Source organism: Ursus arctos, unplaced genomic scaffold (genome assembly GCF_023065955.2).
Source record: "Ursus arctos isolate Adak ecotype North America unplaced genomic scaffold, UrsArc2.0 scaffold_4, whole genome shotgun sequence".
Taxonomy (NCBI): Eukaryota; Metazoa; Chordata; class Mammalia; order Carnivora; family Ursidae; genus Ursus; species Ursus arctos.
This window is the reverse complement of record NW_026623056.1, coordinates 62,006,432-62,028,182: the sequence shown is the minus strand read 5'-3', so window position 1 is coordinate 62,028,182 and position 21,751 is coordinate 62,006,432. Positions and strand designations below refer to the sequence as shown.

Sequence of the window (21,751 nt, the reverse complement as noted above, 5' to 3'; positions counted from 1 at the left end):
CTATCAGCTGTTGAAGAAGGCTAAGGATACATGATGACTAAAAGTTAAGTGATATCCTAGGTCTTTTGATTTCAAACTGTACTACAAAACTGTAGTAATCAAAACATCATGGTACTGGCTCAAAAAGAGATACATAGATCAGTGGAACAGAATAGAGTACCAGAAAAAAACCCATGCTTATGTGATCAATTAATCTAGGAAAGGGAGAGAAGATGATATCAAGAGGAAAAGACAGTCTCTTCAATAAATGGTATTGAGAAAATTGGACAGCTACATGCAAAAGACTGAAACTGGACCATTTGCTTACACCATATATGAAAATAAACTCAAAATGGATTAATAAAAGACCTTAAGGTAAGACCTGAAAGTATAAAACTTCTAGAATAAAACACAGGCAATAAGTTCTTTGACATTGGTCTTGGCAATGTTTTTTTGGATACATCTTCTCAGGCAAGGAAAAAGAAAAAAAAAAAAAAAAGACAACCAAATGGGACTACATCAATCTGAAAAGCTCTTGCACATGGACAGAAACCATCAACAAAACAAAAATGCACCTTACTAAATGGGAGAAGATACTTGCAAATGATACATCTGTTAAGAAGTTATTACCTAAAATATAAAAAGAATTCATACAATTCAATAACAACACAACAACAACAACACCAACAACAAAGAAACTGATTGAAAAATAGTCAGAGGACCTGAAGAGACATTTTCCAAAGAAGACATACAGATGGCCAACAGGGATATGAAAAGATGCTGAACATCAGTAGAAGTGCAAATCAAAAACAAAATGAGATACTACCTCACACACAGAATGGCTATTATCAAAAAGATAAGAAATAAGGTGTTGATGAGGATATGGAGAAAAGGGAACGCTTGTGCGCTATCGGTGGGAAAGTAAATTGGTGCAGCCAGTATGGAAAACAGCATAGAGATCCATCAAACAATTACAGCAGTCCAGCAATTCCACTTCTGGATATTTATCTGAAAAACAAACAAACAAACAAACAAAACCAAACACTAAGTTGAAAAGATATATGTGCCTCTATGTTCACTGCAGCATTATTTATAATAACCAAGATATGGAAGTAACCTGTGTGCATTGATAGACAAACGGACAAAGACATTGTAGTGTGTGTGTGTGTGTGTGTGTGTGTGTGTGTGTGTGTGTGTGTATGAATGAAGCCATAAAAAAGAATGAAACTTGGGGCGCCTGGGTGGCACAGCGGTTAAGCGTCTGCCTTCAGCTCAGGGCATGATCCCGGCGTTACGGGATCGAGCCCCACGTCAAGCTCCTCCACTATGAGCCTGCTTCTTCCTCTCCCACTCCCCCTGCTTGTGTTCCCTCTCTCGCTGGCTGTCTCTATCTCTGTCAAGTGAATAAATAAAATCTTTAAAAAAAAAAAAAAAGAATGAAACTTGTCATTTATGACAATGTGGATGGATCTAGAGGCTATTGTGCTAAGTAAAATAACTTAGAGAAAGACAAATACTATATTTTACCTATATGTGGAATATAAAAAACAAAACAAATGTACCAGCAAAACAAAACACAAACAGACTCATAGATAGAAAGAACAAACTACTGGTTGCTGTTGGTGGACGGATGGGCAAAATAGGTGAAGGATTAAGAGGTGCAAACTTCCAGTTATAAAATAACTTAGTTATAAAATACATAAGTCACAGGGATATAATATAGAGCAGAGAGAATATAGTCAATAATTTGTAATAACCTTGCATGGTGACAGATGTTAACTAAACCTATAGTGGTAATCATTTCATAATGTATAAAAATATCATCACTATCTTTTACACCTATAACTAATGTAATATTGCATATTAACTTAATTCAATTTAAAAAAAAATAAGATAGGGGCACCTGGGTGGTGCAGTTGTTTTAAGCGTCTGATTCTTGGTTTTGGCTCAGGTTGTGATCTCAGGGTTGTGAGATCGAGCCCAGTGTGGGGCTCCTCTATGAGTCTCCTCTATGAGTCTGGAGTCGGCTTAAGACTCCCTCTCCCTTTTCCCCTACCCCCTACACACTCTCTCTCTCAAATAAATAAATCTCCAAAAAAAAAATATATATAGATTAATGGAAAGAAAAATATATGTATAGTTCTGACAAAGTTATAAAGTTGTGTTGGATAGAAAACTACATACATACCTATGTACATATGTACATACATTACAGTTAAAGTGATGTTCTGGAATGGATCTTGGAATTAAAAAAAGATGAAATATTAATAAAATCTTCAGGTTAGTTAATAGCATTGTACCAGTGTTAAGATCTTAATTTTAATACATGTGTTTGTATAAAGTGTTAGCATTGAGAAAGTTTGGTGAAGGTATATAGGAACTCTTTATACTGTCTTTGTAATTTTTCTATAAATCTGAAGTTATTCCAAAATAATTCTTCTTAAACCTATAATATCTATATTTCAGAAATCTTAATATTTGTTGATTTTGGAGAGAAAATATATGCAGGCTTCAAAAACTATTGTTATATGTATTTTTCAATAATTTTAATTTTTTTCTAAAAGAAAAATATTGCAATATTGACATCACCGTTTTTTTCTAATGGTATTTAGTGCTTACACAAACCTTAATGTCAAATGAAAATATATGATAATATTTTAAGAATGTTGTAATAAAAAAACTTCTAACTCTTCTAGTGAATTAAGTGTAATGGATTTTCTGAGCTTCTGTTAACTCTGAGTTTACAAGGCTGCTGCTTAGTTATCTGGTGGCATAGTGTTCTGAGAAATTTAAAGGAACTGCTACAAGTGCCTAATTAATCCTTACAAAGTTGAGATAATCTGATTCATTAAAAGAACAATGTGTGCCTGGTACTGAACTAGAAATTTTTAATTACCATTTTGTACTTTGCTGATAACTTGATCTTCAGTGAAAAAAAAGTGACTGTCTCTACGTGACGCATCAGAAAGTTTAAAGCACAAAACTGCAGGAAATAAAGGAAATCTCAGGTAAATGACCTAGGTTTTAAGAATTTATTTTTCTCACTTTGAGATCATTTTCCTTAGACTGTTTGATTCTTAAAACAATTTTAATGGAATTCCTTTTTTTAATACAAAATTTTCGTAACACTGAATCTCTTAAGCTATTGACTTTTGAAGTTTCTAATTTAATTCTGCCACTATTTACTCCCATCGATTTTCATTCAAATGTTTCCTTCTTATCTAGAAATGTATCCTATTTTCAAGATTTTCTCCTTCTAGATATATTTTATTTATTATTTGCCAGAGAGAGAGAGGGAGAGCACAAGTAGGGGGAGTGGCAGGCAGAGGAAGAAGCAGGCTCCCCGCTGAGCAAGGAGTCTGTCGCGGGACTGGATCCTAGGACCCTGGGATCATGACCTGAGCTGAAGGCAGATGCTTAACTGACTGAGCTACCCAGGCGCCCCTTATATAATGTCTTTTTTTAAAAAATATATTTATTTATTTTAGAAAAAGAGAGTGAGCAGGGAGAAGGGGCAGAGGGAGAAGGAGAGGGAGAGAAAGTCCCAAACAGACTCCAGGCTGAGCCCGGAACCTAATCTGGACCCTGAGATCACAGCGAGCCAAAACCAAGAGTTGGACGCTTAACCGACTGAGCCACCCACGTGCCCTTAAAATAATGCCTTTTAAACTTGAAAAGACTCACAGTGTTCAAAGATATTCCAGTGAAACCAAGGTTATTTACTTGATATTGGTTTTAATACTAAGGATTTTTTTTAAACAAACGCTGTCTTTACACAAAATTAATAATCTAGGCGTGAATTTACCTATATCAAAATTTATTTTGAGAACTTTTTCGGAGATAATTAATCTTGCATATGTCTCTGCATTACCTGCATTCATGAACACCTCTTAAATTAACTCTCATGTGGGAAGGTAACATTTCCTAAGCCAACCATTAAATTATTTCATAAGAGGGTTTATCATTTCACCTGACTCAATATTCTACTAGTTATACTATACTTTTGATCTTAAAAAAAAAATAGTATTTGACAGGTAAAGGTTGAAACTTTTCCTTAGTGTGATGAGGTCAGAAAATTCTTTAAGATCTAAGAATAGTTTCAATATAAAAGGATTGTAGAGGTTGGATTCAAGGTATGTATTTCTAGAAAGTCAATATTACCTATTAAATGACAGACACTCTTGCAGTATCCAGTAGTTTTTTTTTTTCTCTTTTTTTTCAAGTGAACAATATTTAGAATTGAATTTGGTGCTCATTAAAATTGATACTTCCCCAGAGTAGGATAACATCGTTTAAATTAAAAAGATATACATATGCATGTGTATGTAGAAAGAAACTTTGATCCAATATTTTACCATAAGGTGGATTTTCTGCAGAAGAACTATAGATTTCTTAATCTTCCCATGGCCCATCTCCATTATTAAGATCAGTTGGGACTTCAGTTTCAAATCAGCGTAACAAGACAAGATTTACCCTCCTGCAGGAAACAACAAAAACAATATCAAATCAAGGTGTTGGGCATCAGGCAACCAAAGAGAAGACATCTGAGGTAACCCCTACAAATGTCTTAGTTTACTGTCATGAGACAATTTCCAAGCTATGGTTCAGAGAAGAACACAGGCAGAACCTGGCCTGAGAAAGTGGAGGTCCAGGAAAAAAAGCAGCCTAGAGTTCATAGGACAACACCACAAATGAGGGACCAGCACAGACAAATAACCCCGGGTCATGCAGAAGGGCTCAGCTGAATATTCCCCAGAGTACTGATCAGGATTTGCATTTGAGCAGACAGCCAGAGGCAGTGAAAAGCATTCAAAAGAATTAAAGCAAACAGTGCACAACATTCACACAGGCCAGGAAAAGTACCTGTTCCATATATCCATACCACAAAAACTCATAATTCATGTAGCATTGGGTAGAATACTCAGAAAAGTCTTGGCTTAGTAGTGGGGGATAATTAGCCCTATGCTGGGTGCTTTTCTGGAGCCACCTAACAAGTTATAAAAGCAAGACCATAAAGGATCTATGTCCAAGTAACTTAACTGCACACAAGAACAAAGTTTAAGAATATTTATAGGAATAACAAAACTCCGAAAGTAAAATCCACAAGGTCTGACACCCAACCAAAGATTTGGAGACATGCAATGAAGCAGACAGATATGATCCACACTGAGGAGAACAATTAATCAGTCAAAACTGACTTAAAACTGACATAAATGTTAGAATTAGCAGACACAAGGAATAAACACAGTTACTTTGCCTTGCATATATGTGTCTAAAAAGTTAAGTAGAAATATTGAAGATATAAAAAAGACCCACACGAAACTTGTAGAGATGAAAACTACAGTGTCTGAAATGAGAATTTAGGGTATTGAAGAAAGCAAAAGAAACTAACCAAAATTTAAAACAGAAAATATGGGGTGCCTGGGTGACTCAGTCAGTTGAGCGTCCAACTGTTGATTTCAGATCACATTATGATATCAGGGTCATGGGATCAAGCCCTGTGTTGGGCTCTGTGCTGAATGTGGAGCCTGCTTAAGATACTCTCTCCCTCTGCAACGCTTCCCCACCTCACAACTTGTGCACGTGCATGCTCTTTCAAAAATAAATAAATAAATAAATAAAAAAGAAAATATACTTTTTAAAAAGAATGCAAAGCATACCATGTGAGCACCAGAACAACTTCAAGCAATCTTTTAAATATGCAACTGGATTCCTGAAGTAGTGAAAAAAGAAGAAACAAAGACAAAAATTTATTTTTTAAAGAAATAATGGCCAATTTATTTCAAATTTCATGAATATTAAACACCCACATTCCAAGAAGCTAAATGAGCTTCGAACACAAAAAAAGTGAAGAAAATCACATCAACACATTTCATAATGAAATTGCTTAAAACCAGTTATAAAAGGAAAAATTTTAAAAGCATCCAAAGGAAAAAAGATATGTATACAAACAAAAATAAGGAAGACAGCAGAATTCTCATTGGAAAAACTCAAACAGTGGAGCAACATCTTAAAAATGTAAAAGACAAGACAGACAACCGAGAATTTAATACTCAAAGAATTTATTTTTTTCAAAAATAAATGCAAAAAAAATAGCTCAGACATATAAAAGCTGAAAGAATAATTTTGAGGATATTTGCACTACAATAAACTGAAAAGAAATTTGTCAGGCAGATGAAAAATGATACCAGATGAAAATATACATCTAAAGGAATAAGGAACACCAGGAAAGGTAACTACGTGGATTAAAAAAATAAGGGTTTTTGCTTATAATTTAAATTTCTTTAAAAGACAATTCACCATTTAAGCAAATTTATTGTGTGTTTTATAACATGTGTAAGAAAACAAATGAAAAAATAGTATAAGACTAGGAAATAGAAATGGAAGTGTACTATTGTCAACTTACATGCACACAGAGTGATATAAAAATCACTTAAAGTGGAATGTGGTAAGTTAAAGATGTCTACTATAAACCTCAACACAATAAAAAAAAAGATATAACTAACGATCTAATAAAGAAGATGAAACGAAATCACTGAAAAATACTGAGTCCAAGAGAAGGCAGAAAAGGCAGGAAAATGGAACAAAGAACAGAAAGGACAAAAAGAAAATTGGAGATGATAGACATTAATATAGCAATGATCATATTAAATATAAAAGGTCCAGACATTCCAATGAAAAAGAGATTGTCAGATTAGAAGACCCAACTCAATGTTGCCTATATTAATTCACTTTAAATATAAATACAAAAGAGATGCTATGTTAATACTATTCAAACTAAAGCTGCAACAGCCATACTAATATCAGACCAAGTACATTTCAGGGCAAATGATATTACCAGGATAAAGAAGATCATTTCACAATGATAAAGAGATCTATTTATCAAAAAGACATAGTAATTCTAAATCTTTGTGAGTCTAATAACAGATTTTTGAAATACATAAAGCAAAAACTGATAGAACTGAAAAGAAATAGACAAATACAGTATTAGAGATTTCAATACCTTTCTCTCAATATATGATAGAATAAATAGACAAGATCAGTAACAACATAGAACATTTGAACACATTAACCTAATGGGCATTGCTGTAACACTCTATCCAACTTAAGTAGAAGGCACACTCTTCCAGTGCACATGGAGTAACATATCCGGAAAATCCCCAAATATTTGGTAATAAATAACACACTTCTAAATAACACATGGATTAAAGATTAAATAGGAGGAAGAGGATTGGAAAACATTTTATAATAAATTGCAATGAAAACAAAATATAAAGAGTTTTTGGGATGCTACTGAAGCAGTGCTTAGGAAATGTATAGCATTAAACACCTGTTGGAGAAGAAATGTCTTAAATCAGTGATCTCAGCTTCTACTTTAAGAAATTAGAAAAAGAAAAGCTAACTAAATCAAAGTGAGTAGAAGAAATTAAAAGATCAAAACAGAAACCAATGAAATAGAAAACTAAATCAATAGAGAAAACCACAGAAACCAAAACCGAATTTGTTGAAAACATTGATAAAATTGGTAATCTCATAGCCAGATTGATTAAAGGAAGGGAGGGGATGAGGAAAAGAAGGAGAATAGACACAAGTTACTAATATACCAATATCCAAAATGGAAGCAGGAACAACACTGTGGATTCTGCAGATATTAAAAAGACATTAAAGGGTTGTTATGAGAAATTTCATTCCTGTAAATTCCATAATTGAAACAAAATAAAAAAAGTTCTTGAAGGACACAAACTACTAAAACTTATTCAAGAAAAAATAGATAATCTCTAAGTATATATGTATATGCATGTGTAAACACACAAATGTATATATATTTGTATATATATGATATTGAATTTGTACTAAATAAATTTCCCTTGAAGAAAGCCCAGACGGTGTCACTGGTTAATTCTATCAACCCTTTTAGGAAGAAATAATATCAATTCAACACAAACTCTCCCAGAAAACTGAAGAGTGGAAAATACTTCCCAACTCATTCTATAAAGTCATCATTACCATTATAACAAAATCATACCAAAAACATTACTAAAAGAAAATTAAACACCAATATCCTTAATAAGCCTATATGCAAAAAATAGTTTTTGGAAAATTAGTAAATAAATTAAAATTAGTAAATAAATTTCAACCATGCAAGGTATATATCATGAACAAGTAAGGTTTACCTAAGGAATGCAAGGTTGGTTTAACATTTATAAATTAATCAATATATTTCACCATATGAAAAATCTAAAATGAAAAATAATGTGATCATTTCTGTAAGCACAGGAGAAGAATGCGACAAAATCCAACATTCAGTTCTGATAAGAATTCTCAGCGAAGTATGAGAAGAGACCTTCCTCAACCTGATAAAGGTCATCTACAAAAGTCCTTCTGCTAACATACTTAGTGGTGAAAGACTAAATGGTTTCTTTCTAAAATCGGGGACAATAAAGCATGTCCACTCTCAACACTTCCATTCACTATTGTATTGAAAGTTCTGGACAGTACGTTTTGGAAGGTAAATAAGTCATCTAAATTGTAAAAAAAGAGAAAAAAAAGTATTTATTTACAGATTATGTGATTGTCTATATGGAAACCTGCAAAAAAACCTACTAGAACTAGTAAGTGAGTTAAATGAAATTACAAAATATGAGATCAAAACACAAAAATCAATAGTTTCTGTACACTAGCAATTAATGAGAGGCAGTTGAAATTTTTAAAAGATTGCAACTGCAAGAACATAAAAAAAAAATGAAGTACTTTAGGGGTGCTTGGATGGTTCAGTCAGTTAAGTGTCTACCTTTAGCTCATGTCATGATCTTGGTGTCCTGGGATCTAGACTTGCATCAGGCTCCCTGCTCAGTAGGGAGTCTGCTTCTTCCTGTCCCTCTCTCTCTACCCATCTCCCCAACTCATGCTCTTTCTCTCTCAAATGAATAAAATCTTTAAAAATAAAATATGAACTACTTCAGAATAAATTTGGCAAAAGTTGTTCAAGTTCTGTACACTGAAAGCTACAAAATATTGCTTCAGCAAATTAAAGAACACTTAAATAAATGTAGAGACATATGTTCAATGATAGGAAGAATCAATATTGTTAAGATGATAGTTCTCTCCATACTAATCCATAGAATCAAAGCAATCCCAGTGAAAATCCTGGTAGACTTTTTTTTTTTTTTAAGAAATTGCTAAATTGATTCTAAAAAGTTCAAATAGAAATGCAAAGGATTTGGACTAGCCAAAACAAACATTAAAAAGAAGAATAAATACTACCTGATTTATAATACTTACTATAAAGCTGTAGTATGAAGACAATGTAGTCTTAGGGCAAAGATAGATAAATGGGTTGTTGGTACAGAATTCAAAGTCCAGTAATAGATCCATATCAAGTAATCATTTGATTTTTGACAAAGGTTTTGAGGAAATTTGATACAGAAGGGATAATCTTTGATACTAAATAACTGGATTTTTATATGTATTTGTATTCCATATGATCTATACCACTAATTAAATATAAATTTCATCAAAGAATCATAAAACTAAATGTCAAACCTAAAACCATTTCAAGTATAGAAGAAAACATAGGAGAAACTCTTGTGACCTTGGATTAGGCAAGGATTTCTTTGATTCAAAGGAAAAGCATGGTCCATAAGTAAATATATTGATAAATTTAACTTAATAAAACTAAATTTTTCTGTTCCTTGAAAGATACTCTTAAAAGAATGAAATGACAAGACACAGGCTGAGAGAAAATATTTGCAAAGCACTTATCCAAAAAATGACTCTAACCAGAATACATAGAACTTAAAAAAACAATGATAAGGTAGTTTGACTTCTGAACACATTCTCAGCTCTACAGTCTCCTGGACAATACAAAGACTGTTATGGAATTATCAATAGACCAACTAGTCTACAGTAATAAAGCCATATAGGGAAACTACACTGCAATGTTAACTTACAGCACGAGGCATGCTAGAACCAGGAAGTAACATTGGAAATGGCAGAGAAAAGCAATGCAGGATCACATGAACTGGGGAAACTGATCTAGTTAGATTGTGTACATAGCTTTGACCAGTGTAGCAAGGCTGATCAAACATAGGTTGCTTGTTCCTGGAGTGGAGGTTACAGTATATAGTTCTACTAGGGTATTGAGGTCTTTGTTCAGAGAATTTCTTTTAAGGGCCTTGTTCCTAAAGGAAACTAAAGTACTATATATACATTTGTACTCACGGTTGGAGACTTGAGACAAAAGCACCCTTAAAGGGCAGATACAGAAGAGCCAAAAAAGGAGACAAAGGGGACAGACATGTTAAAAAAGGTAAAAGAAAACCAAGAATATTTACAGATATCAAGGGAAGAAAAAATTTCAGAACAGACTTCATTAAAAATTATAGTGAAGTCAAGAAGGGGACATTAAGAATCAATGATGAGATGATCATTTGTGACCGGTAAGAATGTAGTACTAGTAGAGTGGTGGGATAGGGAATTGATGCTATGGAGACAAACTAGTTCTGGAATCAGATTCTTCAGGTTTAAATACTGATTCCATCCTTTAAAAAATGCTATAACTTTGGCCAAATTGTTTAATCCTTCTGTCCTGATCAAATGAGGACAATATAATAATAATTACATCATAGGTTGTAAAGACAGAGTAAAAACCTTGTCACGTAGTAAGTGTTCAGTAAAACTACCTATTAAAGCCATATATTCATTTGAGAAGTTTGACTATGAAAGGCAGAAGATAAACAGATACATTTCTCCTTTTTCTGGGTCAAACGAGTTGTGGAGAAAATTAAAGATCTATGTTACTATAATAAGAGATATCTCATCCTAGTTCAGAAATGTGTGTTTTTTTTTTTTTAATTGAGATTAGAACCCCATCAGCTTTCCTTACTTTCTGCCCTTTACTCCTGATTTAGGAGAAGATATTTCTCAGTAGTCCCTTCTTATAATATGTCTCATCCGTTGGCTACTCCTGCTGTTCCCAAACCTATATACTCTTTCTTCTTCCACATGGATGCCACTGATTCTCCTAATTTCTGACCACTAATGTGAAGTCATGCAATGAAGGGTGTAAGAAGGCTGTAATTTGACACTCTAACAACAGCGTAATTTGAATATAAATATTCTTAAATCATATCCTTGTCAAGACTTATTCATAAATAATGTATTTGCCATTATTATATTTATAAAAATATATTCATAAGGAGAATATATACACCAAAAATATACTCATTCTTGTGATTATACTATCTTATGCCCCTCAAACTTCTTTACCTATACCTTGGTCTTCCATTCTAGCAATAAAGAGTTAGGGAAGAGACAAAAATAAATATTCCTATGACTATGCAATCACAATAAAATCTGGTCAACTAAAATGAAGTAGTCAAACAAATAAATTCAGAAATTAATAAGCTAGTGAATTGGTTTCTGGTAAATTGTGTTCCCTGCCTGCCTTTGGGTTCATTGAGATCTCTTTCTATCCTTGTAAGATATTTCCTCTCTTTTTATTTAAACTAGATTAAGGTGAGTTCTTATTACTTGCTTTCAAAAAAACCTTTATGAACATACACTCTCATATCTGTCACCTTTTCATATGCATGTTTCACACCTTCCCTTTCACTTTCAAACTTCTTAAAAGAGTTTTATTCTATAATTTCATTACCTCCGTTTGCAGTCATTCCGAGTGGTTTCTATTCGTACTACACTGCCCAAACTAGTCTAACCACAGTTGTCAGTGAGTTCCATGTCAATAAATCCAATAGAACAATGCCAGTTTTTATCTAACTTTATTTTTCAGCAACATTTGACATTGTTGACCTCGCTCTAGAAGTTCTTTCCTTGGTTTATTTAATACATTTTTTTTTTTCTGGATTTTCTGTCTACTGATTTTGCTGTACCTTTTTCATCTCCTTTGTCATATCTTTCTTTCCTACCTGATCTTAAATGTCAGAGTCCCTCTGGGTTTTTTCACCCTAATTCTGTTTTTGTTGCTTTTGTTGTTTCTTTTTTCTCTCTCTGGTTTTCTTTTTCCTTTTAGAAATGTTATCATCACATACCCAGTTACTCAAGAGAGAAAACTGGGACTCATGCAGTCATCCTTGATGGTTTGTTTTTCTTTACTGACCATGTAAATCTCAAGAGTCTACCTCCAAGTTGCTCTCAGGTTTATCTATTTTTCTCCAGCTTTGTTGCCAACCATCCTGCTCTGACTCCCACCACCGCAGTCCCACCTGGACTTACTGCAGTGGTCTTTGAGGCAGTGTCCTGCATCCAATTGATTCCTTCTCTAAACTATTCTTTAATCTCAGCCTCAATTTTTTAAACAAAAGTTTAAAGAATAAAATGAATTAATTCTTGCTTAAGACCCTTTAACAGCTTTCTAACGGTTTTAAGAATAAAGTCCAAACTTTTTAAATGACTTACAGGGTTTCCCACAGTGTGGATGGTCCCACCTATTACCTTCAACCTCTCCCTTATGTGCTTCCTTCTTTATATTACATTCGCAGTTTCTTTTGGCTCTAGTAAGGTATTAGTTCTCTGGCCTATGAGCCCTCGAAGAGATGTACTTCCCCTAGCCTGGATAACCCATTCCCCACTTTCACCAAGTTAATATGCACCCATCTTTGAAGTCTTAAGCAAGTTGTCATCTCTTTGGCTCTTGCCAAACACTAGGCTGGGTCCCGCACATCTCTTTTATAACACCTGTTACACATACACTTATTTAATATCTGTATTTTCTTCTATATTATACACTCCACAAAGGCAAAGGCCAAATCTATTTTATTGCTATGTCTCTAAAACCTAGCCCAGACCAGGCTGATAACAGATGTTTAAAAATATTAAAGGAGTGAATGAATGACTTTTTTCCAGAATTCTGTGTGACTAAAAACATATTATATTTGTAAACTATATTATAACCTTTTCCTTGAGATGAAGCAAATGCTTTCTCTAAGCCTAGTTTGGTTCTTGGCATTAATGGCTTAAAGTTTTAACTACATACTGTGGATAGATAAAAGGGCCATTTGCCCCAAAATATCTTACCTGGTAACCTATCATAACTCTCTTCCTTACTGTTTGTTCTAAAACTGTCCTGCCTCCACCCAGTCACTTGGAATCCATAATTATGGGATGAAATATTAATTGCTTTCTAAAAGGTCAGTGTTAATGCATATCATTTTTTTTTTCCTGGGGGCAGAATCCCACTTCCCTTTCTCTGGCCAATTGGAAGGATTATCAGATTTGCTAATTGCTAAATGCTATCCTTGAGGATATGAGAGAAAGAACACATCGCTACTACTATGGGCTGTACGCTTAACCCAGAACAGGAGGGCACCCTCTGACCTTCATGTTTTGGAATGCTAAGAAAATTGGCCATCAGAAAGGATGGCACTGACGACTAACTTTTCCTCCCTCACAATTTTGTAGAACTAGCCCAAATGCCTTTAAAATGGATATGTATTTTGGAGTAATCCTTTTAATATGGAATAACAGAGTAGCGCCCAGACATTGCACCCTTGTGCCAGCTTTCTCTGATATCTATGCCACTGGCCAACTGAAGGCAGAATAAGTGAAATTAACTCTGCAGGAATAAATGGTGCCAAGTTCCATGACATAAATTGGAGGGAACCCAAGCACAGGCTTTAAACTGCATCTTAAAATCAAGGCCAAATCAGCAAAATTACTTGCACATAAATATGATTTGAAAACAGAAAAATGAAAGAGGCAGGTAAGTAAAATATAATGAGCTCTGTGGTTGATACTGGAAGTACTACAAGGGAAAAAGGCACATCAGTGTACATAAGCCTACAACATTTTATCAATTCTATGGTACGCCCCTTCTCTATATTTCTCATCTATGAAATCGGGATGTATCTTACAATTGCTGATATGTCAAATTTAAATGGAAAAATATTTTCTTTCTTAGTGATGCATATAATGATGTGCCTTATAATCAATGACCTCTCAGAATGATTGATTGAAATAAAGTATTTGCTTATAAATATATACTAGTAACGTATGTTCATCGCCATTCAATTCATGTCATAATTGACCATTTTGTTTATATGTCTGGCAGAATTGCCACATAAGTTATAGCCTGTGAAAGAGAATGAGAAACTTATGTAATAGATACATTGATGGAGCGTTATAACATGACAAAACTTCCACAGAAAACAACCCAGAGAGAGCGATAGATTCTTGAATTTGAATGGATCAGTAAAGACCCTGTATTCTAGAGAAACAAGTCATTAGAGATACATAGAGAGAGGGGAAGGAGGGTGAAGGGTGAAGGTGGAGAGACAGGGTGGAGGGTTGAACATGAACTGACATGTAGGTATGTAAAAGCAACAATATAATTTTCTTCTATTTAAAGATTACAGGAAAATCTCTGAAAGTTGGGCAGCAAAACTTCATTTTTTGGTCTTTTTTCTTACTTAGGACTTTCTTTTTTAAAGTTTACATTGCGTTATAACATAATTAGTTGAATTGGAAAATGCCAAATGAAAATGAAAAATCTAACACATGCTGCATGTGAATGTCTTCAGAGGAAATTCTTGCGGATTTTTTTTCCTTGTCAAGCAGTGTATATCAGCGAACTGTACCTAAAGAAACATGACTAGCCAACTGGGGGCATCAAAAATCATCAAAATGTGCTCAGCTGTGCTCAAGAATAGCAGAGAAAGGTAGAAGAGCTCGATGTTAAAAACAGAACAGAACAAAAAAAAACAAGAAACAACCAATCCTTTAGTGCATGAAAAGCAAGAACTAATCACAAAGAAAACTCATCATTGTCTTCCCACAAATGATCTTTACAATTCAGTGCACAATTTTACAAGTCACTGTTAAAAGTTACTTTCAGTAAGGTATGGCTATGACTGTCAAATGGCTTATCCCAGTGGACTCTTGATTATTGGAGTGTGTTTTTCCTGGAAAAATATGAAGATTTTTAAAATATTGCATGCTCTTGCATGTTACAAAAAGCTCCTAAGCAAGTCAGAATTAAGAGCAGGTGGAAACAGCTGCTGATTCTCCTCCTCCTTTTCCCTCTCCCTTTTCCCTCCCCTCTCCTTCTTCCCAACCACATCAGATTAAGAACTGATCATAAGCTTTATTTGTTGTTTTTGTTAAGTATAATTAATACACAATGTTTTATTTGTTTCAGATGTACAGCATATTGATTAAAGAATTCTATACATTATTCAATGCTCACCATGATAAGTGTAGTCACCTCCTATCACCATACAACCTTATTGCAATATTATTGACTATATTCCCTATGCTGTAATTTCTTCTCTATGACTTATTTATTTTATTACTGGAAGTTTGTATCTCTTAATCCCCTTCATCTATTTCACTCCTTCACCTCCCACCAACATCCCCTCTGATAACCATGAGTTTGTTCTCTTGTTTTTGAGATTCCACATATATGTGAAATCATATGGTATTTGTCTTTCTCTGTTTGACTTATTTCACTTGGCATAATACCATCTGGGTCCATCCATGTTATCACAAATGGCAAAATCTCATTCTTTTCATGGCTGAGTAATATTCTATTGTATATATACATACCACTTCTTCCTTATTCTTTTATCTATTGATGACCACTTGGGTTGCTTCCATATCTTGGCTATTGTAAATAGTGCATATATCTTTTCAAATTAGTCTTTTTGCTTTCTTTGGGTAAATACCCAGTAGTAGAATTACTGGATCATATGGCATTTCTATTTACAATTTTTTTTAAGGAAACTTCATACTGTTTCCACAGTAGTTGCACCAATTTACATTCCCACCAATAGTGCACGAGGGTTCCTTTTTCTCCACATCCTCGTCAACACTTGTTAATTCTTCTCTTCCTTTCTTCCTCTCCCCTCCTCTCCCTGCCTCACTTTTCCTCTCCTTTCCTTTCCTCTCCTGTCTTTTTCTCTCTCTCTCCCTCCCTCTCTCCCGATCTTTCTTTCCTTACTTCTTTCTTTCTGATTCTAGCCATTGTCACAGATGTAAGGTGAGATCTTGTGGTTTTGATTTGTATTTTCCTGATGATTAGCGATGTTGAGTATGTGTCTATTCATGTGTCTGCTGACCATTTGTATTTCTTCTTTGGAAAAATGTCTATTTAGGTCCTCTGCCCATTTTTAATCAGAATATCTGGGGGTTTGGTGTTGAGTTGTGTAAGTTCTTTATATATTTTGGGTATTACCCCCTTATTGGATATATCATTTGCAAGTATCTCCTCCCATTCAGTAGATTGATTTTTTTAAAAAGATTTTATTTATTTATTTGAGAGAGAGAGGAAGCAAGAGCATGAGTGGGGAGAGAGGTAGAAGGAGAGGTAGAGGGAGAGGAAGAAGCAGATTCCTTACTGAGCAGGGAGCCAACTTAGGACTTGATCCCAGGACTCTGAGCCACCAGGCACCCTGTTGCTTTTTTGTTTTGTTGATGGTCTCCTTTACTGTGTAAAAGCTTTTTATTTTGGTGTAATCCCAAAAGTTTATTTTTGCTTTTGTTTCCCTTGCCTGAGAAAATACATCTAGAAAAATGTTGCTAAGGCCAGTGCCAAAGAGATTACTGTCCATGTTTTCTTTTATGAGCTTAATGGTTTCAGGTCTCACATTTAGGTTTTTAATCCATTTTGAGTTTATTTTTGTGTATTGTGTAAAAGCCCAATTTCATTCTCTTGGCATGTAGCTGTCCAGTTATCCCAGCACCATTTATTGAAGAGACTGTCTCTTCCCCATTGTATATTCTTGCCTCCTTTGTCATAGATTAATTGACATAAAAGCACAAGTGTATTGCTGGGCTTTCCATTCTGTTCCATTGATCTTTGTGTCTATATTTGTGCTGTATCACACTGTTTGATTACTACAATTTTGCGTGGTATATCTTAAGATCTGGAATTGTGATACTTCCAGCTTTGTTTTCTTTCTCAAGATTGCTTTGGCTATTCAGAGTCTTTTGTGGTTCCAGATGAATTTTAGTATTATTTGTTTTAATTCTGTAAAACAACAACATCAAAAAACGCCCCAAACCCACCAAAACTCCAGTTGATTTTGCCCAAATAAGCTTTAGATAGAGACTGTGGTGGGTACCTGGGTGGCTCAGTTAGTTAAGTGTCTGCCTTCAGCTCAGGTCATGATCCTGGGGTTCTGGGATTGAGTCCTGCATCAGTCTCCCTGCTCAGCAGGGAGCCTGCTTCTCCCTCTGCCCCTGCTTTTTCTCCCTGCTCCTGCTCTCTCTCTCTCTCTCTCTCTCAAATAAACAAATAAAATATTTTTTAAAAAGAGACTGTGGGGTGGGGGGATAGGGTAAAGGGTGATGGGCATTAAGGAGGGCATGTGTCATGATGAGCACTGGGTATTATATACAACTGAGGAATTGTTGAACACTACATCAAAAACAAATGATGTACTATATATTGAGTAATTGGGAAAATTAAAAAAAAAAAAGAAAGGCTGAGACTGTGTGTTAGGGGTGCGTGGCACCAAAAAAAAGAGTAATGGTGTCCATTATCCCTAATGTTCCAGCTCTTCCTGGACTTTGGATCTGCTGCTTCCCTGCAGTTGATTTGCTTTTTTTTTTACTAGCCACGTTTCAAAAGAGTAAGATCACCCTGTGGAAACAGCACTTTTGATCAAGATAGCAGAATTCAACTTTTGTATATAGTTTTAACCCTAATTTTTGTCATTGGAAGAATGAGCTTCTCCTCACAAATCCATTTTCCAGAATGTTTTAGATGAGAAATGGGGAAGTAGGAGCATTTCTTCTCATGGGCTTATTTCCTCCAAAGTAATATTTGCTGGACATGGAACCTTTAATTTTATAACTTGCCTCGATTTATTTTCCCCAGTGAAATGAAGTTTAGCAGTACTAGGAAATAAAACATTTGCTGTAATGAGCAGTAGCCCACCAATACAAGATTGTTACCCGGTCTTTTTTTTTTTTAATCAAAATGCTTTTCACCCATAATAGTTTGGCATATATATATTCGCCTTTCCTCATCTCTGTCAATGAGATAATATCATCCTCATCTCTGTCAATGAGATAATATCAAATAAGTTTAAATATCCCTTATACAGATAGAAATTTGAAATTTGAAATCTGTTAGCAACAATAAAGAGATGAAATGTTATTAAATTTTGTAGTTTTATATTTTTATCCTAACCAAAACTTAGTACGAATGCTCAACAAAAAAATGATATAATGTGTGGCTAATTATTACTAGAAATAAGCAAGATCATGCATTCTTTCAGCTTTACTTGCACAATTAATTTTAATGGCAATTATTAGTAAAAAAAAATCTTAGCTAATTCAAAATAGAATTCATATGATATTACTTTTCAACTTGCTAAAGCTAACATAATAATAGGGTCAAGTTTGCCGTCAGTCAACCTTTGGAAGTTTTACTTGGCAGTTCTGGAAACTGAACTAGCCTTTCAAGTGTAGCATCACCTCCGCATTAGCTTCCTGGATTTGTCGAGTTAATGTGCCATTGGACCCATTCCTCAAGCTGTTATTTTTCCATTTTTGAAGAATAATGCTCTTGGCCAGCTCTGTATGATACAGACGAATGATTGGACTCTCCATCCTTTAACTGCTATACTGTAACACAACCCTTAATCGGCAAAGTCTGCTTTTGACAATTGAAAACATAAACATAACAGATAGGATAATGATGCACACAAATCAATTAAATTGATTTGAGCTTGCAATGTTGATGCATCATGTAGTTTTGCAGACAGGTGTCTTTAATCAGACCATACAGGAGCTACCTTTGGTTCCCAGAGAACTTTTTTTAGAGCACTGAACCTCAAATACACTTTAGCATTACATTCATTTTAATAGTCAGTGGTGATGCTTGGACTTAAAGAGTGCTAATATTTAGTTGCAATTTTGTCAGTAATTTTAAAGCACTTTGTGAATTTTGCTTTTGAAAAGAGGGAAGAAATATATCAGAGCCATCACGAACCTCTCATACCCAGATACCCTATTCCCCCTCCAATCCACAGATCTTTTATTAAATTCCACTATGCCTCTGTAGGAAATGTGAATAGTCATTGAAACTGGTTCAATGCCAGGATTTGAAAGCTGATACTTTGAAGAATGTACCCAGTGTATGTTAAATGAACACCAAACTCCCTGGCAATGAGAGGAATAATATGAGATGATGACACAGTTAAATTTAGAAACAGAATTCAAAATAGCCCCTGGGTTTTCATTTCAAGGTCATTCACAGACACATTCCCATAATCTTGTGGAATTCCACCCTGGTTGGATTCCATGTCACGTGTGGTGTAGTCTTTTATTTTTCAGTCTATTAAGATTTTTAAATATATACAAGTAAGAAAACCAATATTTATTAAGTATCTGCTGTAGTCCTGAGATTGTGCTAGATACTTCCCTTTATACCTAGTGATTACAATAAGAATAATAGCTGATGTTTTTTGGGCAACTTCCTGGGGGAAAGACAGTGTACTAAGCAATTTCAACTCCTAGTTATTCTCTTCTCTCACCTAAAGCTCATGACTTTTACAAATGAAGAAATGGGTATTTACAAAGGTTTAATAACTGATTCAAAGTGGCTGCCACTTTTATTAAACAGCACAGCAAGATTTGAACCTCAGTTTCTTTGTCTCCACAGCCCATATTCTCAAAAGAATGTCAATACAAAGGTTTTGGAATCAGACTGTGTTGTAAATGTCTTCATTTGTGAACTGCTCATAATAATAATAATACCCACACTAGACAATTGTTGTGAGAATAAAATTAGTGAATATGGGTTTTATAATGATAAAGTCTGGCGCATGGTAAACGTTCAAGAAACATTAGCTACTAGTATTTTTGTTTAATGATAAAATAATTATTAGGTTGTTATATTCTAAAAAATAGTGCTCTTTTCTTTATATTTCTCTTATTGTTATAAATGCAAAGCACTAAAAAATTTTAAAAAATACTCTCCTTTTATTCTAATTTCCCAGTACTTTAAAATAGCCGAGTTTGAAATATTTATGCTAAGTATTATTTAATAAATGTAATATTTTGGGTTTCTGTGACCTATTATGTAAAATCAGCATGTCACAGATAACAATATTTCAAAAGCAGCATCCACTAAAAGCTTTGCTATTTGATCTTCAAACCACTATTTCATTTTCAAAATGTTCATCATCCCAGAGAAAATAAGAAATGGAACATAAGACTCTGTGTGAAACTAACTGTGCTGTTAGCTGTTCTCACCACACAGATACTGTCCTGAGATCCAGACACCGATGTATTTTTCAAACCACCCCTAAAATCGTTTTCTCTCATATCCTTCATGGACTGGGAAGATTGTTCCTGTATTGGAGACTTCAGTCTATTCCTCAATTTATTCATTACACATTATCTAGTAGGAGCCAGTCAAAAGGTATTTGGGCAAAACACCTATCCTTAAAAAGCCTGAGTTTTCAACAATGCCTTGATGAAAGAAATTTAAAGGCTGAAATCAGTCTCCGTTTAAAACAGTGATCACAGTATTTCCCTGTTCTTCCCTTCTTTAGACCTTTGTCTCCCAGCGAGGCAGATCACTTGCCAAGAGCTGACCACTCCTGCTGAATGTTTTTGTAGCTGGCATCACTCAACCTCTCAAAATAGCCGTTTTATCCAAGCTTACAATTAGCAAAAGGCATCTGAAGTGCACTGAAGCCTTAGCAAGCCGCCTCAGCAGGAGGTGGGTCTCGAGAAGGCTTGTTTTACTCTAGTAGGTCAGAAAAAGTCTCCTATTAATATTACTTTTCAGTCATGGTGGTGTTTTAAAGAGGTCAACACTTAAATGAGTTACTCCGTCAATACTAGTTGCCTTTAAAACAGTAAGGTTGGGGCTAGAAGTAGTGTGGAAATCATTAGTGCTCTTACCAACTCTTTCTGCTCTGGCTGCCTAGTGGGACTTTCTTTCCTGATTTCCTTTTTACTTGGCTTCCTCAGGTGAGTCCATGTGACTTGTTCTGGCCAAAGGAGTCACGAACAGAAGTAACACGGGCCACTTCAGGGCTAGAGCGTTTAATCGACAGAAGGAGACCCTCATAAACTGTCTTTCCTCTGCCGCAGCATTCCAAGTAGTGGCTACAACATCCATCAACCTGGTCTCTGAAAGACAAGGAAGAGCAAAACCCTCAATTGATCTGCACTGGTTGTACAGAGTGAGCAAAAAAACATTTGTTGTGTTAACCACTGAGATAGTTAGGGCTGTTTGTGACTATAGCATAGCTAAGCCTATCCTGACAGATAAGCAAAAGAATTACAAACGAAAATTTGTGGCCATTCAAAGGATAAACTGGATAAAGCAAGCGGCATTTTTAGAATGCCTCATTTTTAGCCTTTCATGACATACTTATGCTTATCGCAATAGGCTGCCCATTTTGTTTCACAGGAACTCATATCCTAAAATTGGATCCATGATTTATGAAGTCAATACCTAATACTTTCGTAGTCACTATGAGGCAAGCAATCACAATGAATTTTTGTACTATCTTAAACTTTATTGTAAATATACGTGTGACTATAATTTTTTTTTTACTTAGAGTGGAGAACTAGAATGAATTGTCTTATAAATCAGTTATTCCTTATACTCACTCAAAATAATACTTCTTTATATCATTCATTTTTCTTGATAGCCTGTGTTATGAAAATCAAAGTGAAAAAATGAAGCATAATAATTACAGACAGGAGCAACTGGGTGGCTTAGTTGGCTAAGCCTCTGCTATTTTGGCTTGGGTCATAATCTCTGGATCCTGGGATCCAGCCCTGTGTC

The 21,751-nt window shown here is 34.7% G+C and overlaps 1 long non-coding RNA gene across 1 annotated transcript; it reads right to left on the bottom strand.

Moving 5' to 3' along the window:
- Positions 1 to 21,176, bottom strand: LOC130542664 (uncharacterized). The gene is made up of 4 exons (XR_008957374.1): positions 20,857 to 21,176; positions 5,640 to 5,692; positions 4,335 to 4,456; positions 1 to 987 (listed from the first exon to the last, which is right to left on the bottom strand). It is a non-coding gene; the product is annotated as an uncharacterized LOC130542664 (long non-coding RNA).
- Positions 21,177 to 21,751: the final 575 nt, after the last annotated feature.